An 11,929-nucleotide genomic window follows, 5' to 3' on the forward strand; every position below is an offset into this window, starting at 1 on the left:
ATTCCCGTTATTCATCCTTGGTGAACCATTCCCGTTATTCACCATATGATGAACCATTCCCGTTATTCATCATTTATGCAAGGTGAACCATTCCCGTTATTCACCCGATTGATGCAATATGGTTAGCCAAACAACGAATCGCCCTTACCACGAAAGTGTGTAGCTCACAACCCAATCTCAACAAACCCATGAGTTAGTGTCGGTCAATACAACACAACTCGGAGTAAGTGTCGGTCAATACAACACAACTCCATCCACAGAATACACAAGGGTCTAGTGTCGGTCAATACAACACCGCCCAAACAACAAGAGCACTAGGTGTCGGTCAATACAACACGGCTCCACAACACTCCCCAAGAGTACTAAAGTACTCGGTGACTTCAATCATCACCATAGCTCACCTTAGTGGCTTTCCCCAATTCCGATAACTCTCCAAACCCACAACAAAGGTCGACTTTTCCCCGTCTTTCGTAAATGTTTTCCCCGTTAGTTCTCCTATAACTATTCATTTAGTAAAAACGTTTCGAATTGAATTAGTCAGGTTATGAGTTTATTTCTCAAAGTCTAAGTCTCCCAAAGTCTCTAGTTTACAAAATTCTATTCATTCTAGGATTTCCGAAAACCAACCACCCAAAAGAAGTTTCCCGGGGAAAGTCTAAGTAAACCAACGAATCCCAACAAATGGCTAAGTCCCAAACACCTCGTTTGAACTTGCCTAGGGTTGTTCATCCAACCCGAAACATCAAAGATCACCAGATCAATGAATCTCCACTCCGAAGTCGCGTCAAAACGCACAATCCAACAAAGCACAACATCACAACATCAGTTCATCAACATAATCAACATCAAAGTAAAGCATAAGTCGAATGGATCGACGCCTATCATGCGTTCATAGCTAATATATATGTAAGTTGCCCTAACCTCGAGCTGTTCCAGCTTCGCAAACAAAGTTCTCCTCAAACAATTGCTCTGAGTCTTCCAAAGTTCCCTCAACTGAACCTCGGAGAAAAACAAAGCAGAACCCAAACAAAATCGATTAGTTCGATCGCAAAACAATACATAAACGATAGACAAAGCACTAAAGCTTCAGAATAGGACAATCAGGTACGAAAAGACAAGTTTTCGAAAACGAAAACTCCCTCCCCAACACTACAAGGTCACGGCCACAAAGGAAAAAGGGCTTCGGCTCTTTTTCTTCGATCAAATCAGTTTACAAGGTAGTTTTAGGGTAAAACTAAGGCAAAGAAACTGTCAGAACAATTTTCGGACAATCGGGCCGAAATACGACTATCCAGGGGCATTTTGGTCCAAAATAAAGGCTCAAAACTTCAAAGTTATCAGTTCTGAAAACAAATTTGACAGCAACGATCCTCATGACATCCGTGACAACAAATCCTAAAGGCACGAAGTCAAATTATGACTTTTCGACAATAAAGTTTCGAAATGTGAGACAAAAAGGTTTTGAAACAGTTTTTCAGATCCTGGACAACTGAATCGCAATCAGAGTTTACTGACAGAGGTTTTAGACTCAGGGGAATGTAAGGAGCATAACCCAACCAAGAAATCGAAGAAATCGGACCATTTTAGAAAAAACTCAAAACTGTGAGCACAGAAACGACTTCAAAAACGCAACAGAAACAACAATCAGAGGTAGGAATCGTGTTAGTTACCTCGATACCTAGAAGTAGGGACGAACTGCACGAAGATTGGTCAAGTTTTCGCGGAAATCCCCTCCCCCCTTGCTCTCCACGAAATCAGCCACAAATGGAGGAAAATGGAAGATATTTTGCTTTTTCGCCTATTTATAGGCGGGCGAAATCGCGGGAAAATGAAAATTTCGAGATTCCGATTTTTGCAGCACGTTCACCGAGGAATTCTAAGAGAGATTCTAGCGTCAGAATTCCAGAACTCAAAACAAATATCTATGATATGGGAAAAACGATATCGAAAATCTCAAAAGCGGTGTAAGTTAAATCTGTCCCGAAAAACTACTTTTTGCTGTGATCGCCGGACGACAAAACTTCCTTCTGAAGAAAGATTGGAAACGTCGAAACAAATCTGGCATCGCGGACGGAATCTTCGTTAGAAGTCCCGAATAGAAAAAGTCTTCATCCATTGCTCGAAAATAGGGTTTCGAAGCAAAGAAATTAGCGTCGGCGGACATCCGAAAAGTGAAACCTATCGTGCGTACAGTCCAGAGTTCCGAAATGAAACGCTGGTCGATGGAAAAATAAAGAGAATCTTTAAATTTTCCGAGAGTTCGAAATCTCACTCAAAACGTTGCTTTAAGAGCGAAATAGCCTATTCTGGACACACTCGCCATAAGGCAGGTGTGCAGACAACTCGCACTAATTCCTACAGCGACTACGCAACATACCTCAAGCAATTCCTGAACTTTCTTCTTCATTGATCTTTCTCAAACAACAAACTCCTGTCACGTTTACACTGATTCTACGCGTGAGTCGGAACTTAACTGGTTCTGCAAATCCAGGTCTTACAATACTCCCCTCCAAAAAGAAAGTTTCGTCCTCGAAACTCAGAGTTCTGCGAAAAGTCCGGAATACAGTTCCTTGATCTCGTCCTCCAATTCCCATGTAGTATTGCCCGGGTCATTGTTCCTCATAACCTTTACTTAAGCAATCTGTTTTGCCCTTGATTGTTCCACGCTTCTATTCCCACTGCTAACTGTCGGCGCCTCAAAAGACAAACCATCATTCAACTTCATGTCGTCTGGCTCGATCATTTGCGTCGGATCTCTGCTTGAAATGATACCGGTTGGCACTCCGTGCAGTCGCGCAACCTTAGCCACTTACTTCTTTACTTTCGGTCGTCCGAAATTCTTCTTAAACTCGGTGCCTCTTTGTCATTTCAAAGTAAATACTCAACTTGTCCTCGTGATCTTCATCTACAGTCCAAAACTCCACTTGTCCGTTCGATAACTCTTAGACGAAACATCCCCTTGGAAACCGCTAGTCCATTAACATACCTCCAACTTCGTAACTATCTTTACAAACACCCAGAAATCAAACTTCTACTTAATCACTACTTGAATTAAACCTCGACCTATGTCCTTATTTCTTGTCCTTCAATAATCTTATCCCCTTCAACATCAATCTATCAACCACTTATAAGATAATCCTCCTCTTAATATCTAACAATCCATTATTATCGTCTTCTTCCTCAAAACTTCCCTCACTCAAACCTATTTACACTTACTGAAATTCCTAACACTTCGCACAAATCGAGACATATCCTCTAGAAGATTAAATCATAACTATATCTCAAGAGACTTAACTAGCCATTTTATCATCCGATCCTTCAACATTCCGAGATTTAACTATTATCGTAACCGCTAACACCACTAAATCTCTTATGTGTACATGAATCTCAGCTCACTAGGTCAACCTTAGCCCTAGGATTCTCATTCAGCTTTAGTAAAATTCACTCGTTACCCGTAATATGCACCATCAAAATCCATAACAAAGTTTCATTCCCTCTTAGACTCTGAGGAACTTGTCCAAACATAACAACTTCAAGTATTCATCTTAATACTAACACTTTCCTTTTTGTCACTCCATCACCATCTCGTCACTCAACTTCTTAATCTCTCAATCAAATTCTGACAAACTTCGAGTCCTACACACCTTAGACAGACATTCATAGATTTAAAACCTAAACCTTCACCAAGTTTGGTCCTCTAATGACCTTTAATCCTTCAATACTTCTTAAATGGATATCCGTTTCTTAAAAACTATAACTCCTTCACTTACCCAAACGACCTGATAAATGTCGTCATGCTTCCACACTCACCACTTGATCCTGCTATCCATAATCATAACTTATTATGCTAACATCATTCAAATTTTATCACATGGTCATTATGTCCGCAACCTCCTAATCAACATCAATCGATCACCAACTTATGACCAACCTTAACACCCTACACAACCCAGAATTCCTTTACTTCAAGATCACTCTAATATTATACCTCAATGGTCTTAACCCGAAACTCATCTCCAGGTCTTCATTCTTCTAAGATTCAACCCCTATTGTCACAGCTACAACCGTAAGATCTCTTACTCGTATGTGATTCCCAACTCTCAAGGTCAATCTTAACCTCAAAGTTTCAATCTAGCTTAGTGAATCTCACTTAGTAATCTAAGCACAATTGTCTGAAGTCCATATCAACAATCTCAAGTATTCAACTTATGCTAAAACTTTCTTTCTCCAACTTAATCATTAATTCAACACTTTTCAAATGAAAATTCATCTCTTTAGACTATAATGTCTCCACATATTAATCAAACGCTTAGCGAAACTTATTGCTCGAACTCGACTATAACAATCTAGTTCAGAGTTAATTCTTCTCACTCTTGCTACCATCAAGGTATCATCTAAAACATGATTAAATCCAACTTATTTAGTCTCTAACAACTCCCCTCAGCAATCACATAACCTATGACTTCATAACTTCCGAGAAACTACTTAATACTTTTCCGGCATTAAACCTCTTGACTTAGTCTACCTCTACTTGGAGTAATCACACGAACTAACCAATCAATGCCTATACGACACTCATCGACTTCCACAGATTCAAATCTTAATCTTTTACAATCAAATGCTTAACACGAACTTTCCTCCCAAATCCGACTAATCCTCAATCAATTCAAATTCATCTTACCCGTCCTTCTATCAAAGTCCATAACCAGCTGTGATTCCGAATATTACCCCCTCAATATTAGGTTGATCAGGCCTAATACATCGAAGGTGGAAATTTAGAAAAACCCACTGGAACAGTCAATGAGTTCCTATCCTCCAGTAGTCACAAATATCCTGATACTAAATCCTTTAATGATCCCGCTACGGAACTACACACCCTCAACATGACACGTATACTACCCATACGGAATCTCCCTAAGATTCGTTCTTCAGCTACTAGCTTCCTCATAATCGCATCGGTGGAAGGCTACTTTCTAGACTTAGTGTGCTATTCCCAACCTCGTGTAACTTCTATAGTTAAATCACGAGCAACCTCGAATAAGGTCCTACATCGTTCCCACGTTCTTCCTCGTTCAACTCCTCATCTCTTGCCCTCCTTGGCATGAATCCTTTCCTCTGGAGCAAGTTGTTTTCCTTTCCCAACATTCCCTGATGATTCGCCCTTGAGTGCCTTACAATCTCTGGAGAAATGTCCCGGTTGGTTGCAATTAAAGCATAGTTTTCCCTTGATCTTGCACTTACTAGCATAGTGCCCTACTTCCCTGCACCTGTAACACGTCACTGCTCTTCCCGAAGTCTTGTTTCCTGTCCCTTCGGTAGCATCATTCCCTTTCATCTTACTATCAGACGTTTCCTCCTGGGGTGTCTTGCAGTTCACAGCTAGATGCCCCTCTCGGTTACACTTGAAGCATCTCCGTCCAGTCACTGAGCACTTGTTAGCAAAATGCCCAAACTTTCCACAACGAGTACATGTCACACCTTTGTAACCAACTGGCTTCCCTCCAGTATCAGCAGTCGTTGTTTGTAGACTCTTGAGATAAGATCTCTTCCCTTGAACGCTGATACGGTCCCCACTGATGGTAGCTCTCCCTTCTGTTGTAGCCTTGAGATCCTGACCTTATTGGTCCCCCAGCTCCTGTTCGGTTCATTCCTCTTTGTTGATACATCGCCATCGCCATCAGTCGTTGATGATGCTCACGTGTAGCCTCCGCCATCCGGTTAAGGTCCACCATCCTATGTCTCATCAAACGTCCGATTAGTACTAACCATACGGTAGCACTAGACAAACCACTCAATCCGATTAAGTAGTACGCAAACAATTAGAGCGAAAATCGCTCTGCAGACAATCAATTTTCACTCTTTGCAGAGTCACACAACCTAGCACAGAAGACCTATTCCCCAAAGACTCCCAAAAGACTCGACTAAGCTCTGATACCACAATGTAACACCCCAATTTCCAGGTGTCACTTTAGTAACCAAAAATAATCTCTACGCGGAAAACAGGTAATTTTTTTTCGTTTTCTTTCCTTTAAATCAAAACGATAAGGAAGTAAAGACAAAACCCAACTACTCAACTAACCGATATACAACAAATAAAACATGTACAGCCTCAGCTGCACTTCCACGTCCCACACACTCACAGTGACTCCAAAGCAGTGTGCCCGTAGGCAAATATATACAGACCCAGAAGTGTAAGTGAGAAAATTATGATTACAAACCACTAGGAGAAAGTCGGCCTCAATATGGCCTAAGCAAAGACCCCTATGGTCCAACTGACTCACTGTGATCCCTCAGTAAGAGAACCACACAAAAAGTCATGCGTCGGAAACCTACCCGATCCCAAAAGCAAAACGAATCACAGCTATTACAGTAACAACCAACTCCAAAAGACTCTAACCACCCATACCCCACACTACTATCATCGACCCTCCCTCGATCAGGCATGAAGTCCGGGTCCTCGTCGAAAGCTTCAGTTATAATCGTTCCGCTCCGGGTCTTTCCCGCACAACGAATCATCATGAACCGGCTGACAGACGCCTGGCAGCAGGCCGACCGCCCAAACACAAACATACAAACAAAGCCAAGGCGCTAGGGTCAACTTACAGAATACAATAGATATACAATCAACTTGTGATAAAGGGGATATATACATATGTTGTATATATATACATATAAGTTATGTATTTCCTACTCTAAGGTACATAGCATGTTCTCGAATCTCCTACACAGTTCAATCATTAATACCTAACGATGTTCAACAACATCAAATCATCATAATCTCAACATATGAAGTTAGGTGATAAGGTTAGTCAAACAATGTATCGTCCTCCCAACACACACGTATCCAACTAAACCAATGTTCCCTGTCGTTGCCCTAGGGTAAACGACGATGAAATCTCACGCTTCCATGAAGTCTTACGCTTCAATGGGGTCTTACGCTTTCACGAAGTCTCACGCTTCAGTGAAATCTCACACATTCACGAAGTCTCACGCTTCAGTGAAGTTTCGCGCCTTCACGAAGTCTCACGCTTCAGTGAAGTTGCACGCCTCCGCAAAGTCTCCCGCTTCAGCGAAGGTTCCCGTCTCCACGAGGTCTCCCGCCTCAGTGAAGTTTCTGCTTTCACGAAGTCTCACGCCTCAGTGAAGCTTACTCACTTTCACGAAGTCTCACGCTTCAGTGAAGTTCCATGCTTTCACGAAGTCTCACGCCTCAGTGAAGCTTCCCGTTCTTCACTATGGATGGACCATTCCCGTTATCCATCCTGGATGAACCATTCCCATTATTCATCCTTGGTGAACCATTCCCGTTATTCACCATATGATGAACCATTCCCGTTATTCATCATTTATGCAAGGTGAACCATTCCCGTTATTCACCCGATTGATGCAATATGGTTAGCCAAACAACGAATCGCCCTTACCACGAAAGTGTGTAGCTCACAACCCAATCTCAACAAACCCATGAGTTAGTGTCGGTCAATACAACACAACTCGGAGTAAGTGTCGGTCAATACAACACAACTCCATCCACAGAATACACAAGGGTCTAGTGTCGGTCAATACAACACCGCCCAAACAACAAGAGCACTAGGTGTCGGTCAATACAACACGGCTCCACAACACTCCCCAAGAGTACTAAAGTACTCGGTGACTTCAATCATCACCATAGCTCACCTTAGTGGCTTTCCCCAATTCCGATAACTCTCCAAACCCACAACAAAGGTCGACTTTTCCCCGTCTTTCGTAAATGTTTTCCCCTTTAGTTCTCCTATAACTATTCATTTAGTAAAAACGTTTCGAATTGAATTAGTCAGGTTATGAGTTTATTTCTCAAAGTCTAAGTCTCCCAAAGTCTCTAGTTTACAAAATTCTCTTCATTCTAGGATTTCCGAAAACCAACCACCCAAAAGAAGTTTCCCGGGGAAAGTCTAAGTAAACCAACGAATCCCAACAAATGGCTAAGTCCCAAACCCCTCGTTTGAACTTGCCTAGGGTTGTTCATCCAACCCGAAACATCAAAGATCACCAGATCAATGAATCTCCACTCCGAAGTCGCGTCAAAACGCACAATCCAACAAAGCACAACATCACAACATCAGTTCATCAACATAATCAACATCAAAGTAAAGCATAAGTCGAATGGATCGACGCCTATCATGCGTTCATAGCTAATATATATGTAAGTTGCCCTAACCTCGAGCTGTTCCAGCTTCGCAAACAAAGTTCTCCTCAAACAATTGCTCTGAGTCTTCCAAAGTTCCCTCAACTGAACCTCGGAGAAAAACAAAGCAGAACCCAAACAAAATCGATTAGTTCGATCGCAAAACAATACATAAACGATAGACAAAGCACTAAAGCTTCAGAATAGGACAATCAGGTACGAAAAGACAAGTTTTCGAAAACGAAAACTCCCTCCCCAACACTACAAGGTCACGGCCACAAAGGAAAAAGGGCTTCGGCTCTTTTTCTTCGATCAAATCAGTTTACAAGGTAGTTTTAGGGTAAAACTAAGGCAAAGAAACTGTCAGAACAATTTTCGGACAATCGGGCCGAAATACGACTATCCAGGGGCATTTTGGTCCAAAATAAAGGCTCAAAACTTCAAAGTTATCAGTTCTGAAAACAAATTTGACAGCAACGATCCTCATGACATCCGTGACAACAAATCCTAAAGGCACGAAGTCAAATTATGACTTTTCGACAATAAAGTTTCGAAATGTGAGACAAAAAGGTTTTGAAACAGTTTTTCAGATCCTGGACAATTGAATCGCAATCAGAGTTTACTGACAGAGGTTTTAGACTCAGGGGAACGTAAGGAACATAACCCAACCAAGAAATCGAAGAAATCGGACCATTTTAGAAAAAACTCAAAACTGTGAGCACAGAAACGACTTCAAAAAACGCAACAGAAACAACAATCAGAGGTAGGAATCGTGTTAGTTACCTCGATACCTAGAAGTAGGGACGAACTGCACGAAGATTGGTCAAGTTTTCGCGGAAATCCCCTCCCCCCTTGCTCTCCACGAAATCAGCCACAAATGGAGGAAAATGGAAGATATTTTGCTTTTTCGCCTATTTATAGGCGGGCGAAATCGCGGGAAAATGAAAATTTCGCGATTCCGATTTTTGCAGCACATTCACCGAGGAATTCTAAGAGAGATTCTAGCGTCAGAATTCCAGAACTCAAAACAAATATCTATGATATGGGAAAAACGATATCGAAAATCTCAAAAGCGGTGTAAGTTAAATCTGTCCCGAAAAACTACTTTTTGCTGTGATCGCCGGACGACAAAACTTCCTTCTGAAGAAAGATTGGAAACGTCGAAACAAATCTGGCATCGCGGACGGAATCTTCGTTAGAAGTCCCGAATAGAAAAAGTCTTCATCCATTGCTCGAAAATAGGGTTTCGAAGCAAAGAAATTAGCGTCGGCGGACATCCGAAAAGTGAAACCTATCGTGCGTACAGTCCAGAGTTCCGAAATGAAACGCTGGTCGATGGAAAAATAAAGAGAATCTTTAAATTTTCCGAGAGTTCGAAATCTCACTCAAAACGTTGCTTTAAGAGCGAAATAGCCTATTCTGGACACGCTCGCCATAAGGCAGGTGTGCAGACAACTCGCACTAATTCCTACAGCGACTACGCAACATACCTCAAGCAATTCCTGAACTTTCTTCTTCATTGATCTTTCTCAAACAACAAACTCCTGTCACGTTTACACTGATTCTACGCGTGAGTCGGAACTTAATTGGTTCTGCAAATCCAGGTCTTACAAATTGTGGGGTTGAAGAGAGGGGTGGGGGCGCGCATGGTGGTGGAGGCAAAACAGATGCGCCATCCGTTGATTGAGTTAAATCATGCTATTGGAGATTATTTGAGAATTCTGTTTGATTCTAGTTAGAGTATGAACAATTGAAACCTTAGGATTGTCCATTCCCATGGCCATGGTATTGGTGTGGTATATGCAAACGTGCAGGTTACACAAGTAATTTGATGTTAGTAATTAGGAATTGCAAGGTGGATGGCGTAGCGGAGACCGGTTTGGAGCTACATATTGGTTCTATTGGGTTCTTTATATGAATGTTGGAGTGTTGGGTTTTTTTATATACTGGATTGAAATCAAGATGGAGTACAATGTGGATTAAAGAATAGTGTGTTTGAGCAGAATGATGGTGAAAGCTATTATCCACATATTAAATGATAATTTGGGAACAACATGAACATGATGCGTAGCACTGTTTCTAAGTTTGTCCTTGTAAAAGTTCACAGGATCACTATTAGTAATAAGTAGTAGTACAAGGACTATATTGTAATAATATAAAAGTTCATTGTAAGCTGGCATGAGCTGGCATGTTAGTTACTGATTAGTTTAGAGTTTGTTAGGTTGTTATATAATTAGTTAGTGTCTAATCTAGATATAAATAGCTATCTACAGTGTTGTATTGCAATTCAGTTGAAATCAGAATATCAAAGTTTCTTCTTCTTCTTCAATCTCTCTCGATCTCTCTCAAGAGTTCTCACATTCTTTGATGGTATCAGAGCCCTAGATTGGGCTCTGCCATCACCAGCTTCCGCAGAAATGGTGCGAAACGCACAAATCAACAACAACAATGGAAATCAGCAAGTGCATGTGGTCCAGGATCCAGCGCAAAATCCGATTTCGCCGTATTACATTCATTCCGGTGAAAATCCGTCGGCTACAATGGTATCTCCACCTCTCAATGGAAGGAATTACAGTGCCTGGGCTCGTTCGATGAAGCGAGCACTTGTGGCGAAGAACAAGTTCAAGTTTATCAATAGCGAAATTCCAGTTGCAGTACCTGGGGATGCCAACTACGATGCTTGGGATCGCTGCAACAGCTTGATCCATTCATGGATACTCAATTCGGTAACTTCTACAATTGCTAATAGCATAGTTTTTGTTGAAAATGCTTGTGATGCTTGGAAGGATCTTCGTGATCGATTTTCTCAGGGAGATTTAGTGAGAATTGCTGAATTGCAAAATGAAATCAGTAGCTTAAAGCAAAATTCTATGTCAGTAAACGATTATTACACTGAAATCAAAACTCTTTGGGAAGAATTGGAGCACTATCGACAATTACCTCAATGTAGATGTACTATTCCCTGTAGATGTGAAGCCATAGAGCAAGTAAAATTGTTTAGGGAGCAAGATAATGCTATCAGATTTCTTTTGGGACTGAATGAGAATTTTGGAGTTATTAAGTCTCAGATTTTGATGTCTAATCCTCTGCCATCCATAGCAAAAGTTGTTTCTTTAGCTATGCAACATGAAAGACAGTCAGATTTTGAAGAAAGTGATGAATCAAAGGTTATAGTGAATGTTGCAGAAGGAAGAAAGTCATATGGCAGGGGAAAAATGCCTAATTCTAATTCTAGTTATTCTGGAAATTCTAGCTATTCTGGATACAAGGGTGCAGGAAAATTTTGTACCTATTGCAAGAAGCCTGGTCATATTATTGACATCTGCTATAAACTGCATGGTTATCCCAACACTTCCAATACTAAATTTGCTTCTAATTCCACTACTCATGTAAACAATGTCAGTGGAGGTAGTGGAGGTTATGATACAGAAGATGATCAAGGAGATGAATCAATTCAAATAAAGGAAAATGTTCCCTGACAGTTTACATAATTCCAAGAATTTCTTTGACCTTGTGCACATGGACATTTGGGGGCCACTTGCTATTCCCTCAGTACATAATCACAAATATTTCCTTACTGTTTTGGATGATCACAGCAGATTTGTTTGGATAGTCTTGCTTAATAATAAAGGACAAGTTCAGCATCAGGTTCAGTCATTTGTGGCCATGGTACAAACACAGTTTGGGCATACTGTTAAAGCTATTAGAACTGACAATGGGCCTGAGTTCATCATGCCATCTTTCTATTCTGCAAAGGGTATTCTACAT

The sequence above is a fragment of the Lotus japonicus genome, chromosome 2 (assembly GCF_012489685.1).
Source record: "Lotus japonicus ecotype B-129 chromosome 2, LjGifu_v1.2".
In the NCBI taxonomy this organism is placed as follows: domain Eukaryota; kingdom Viridiplantae; phylum Streptophyta; class Magnoliopsida; order Fabales; family Fabaceae; genus Lotus; species Lotus japonicus.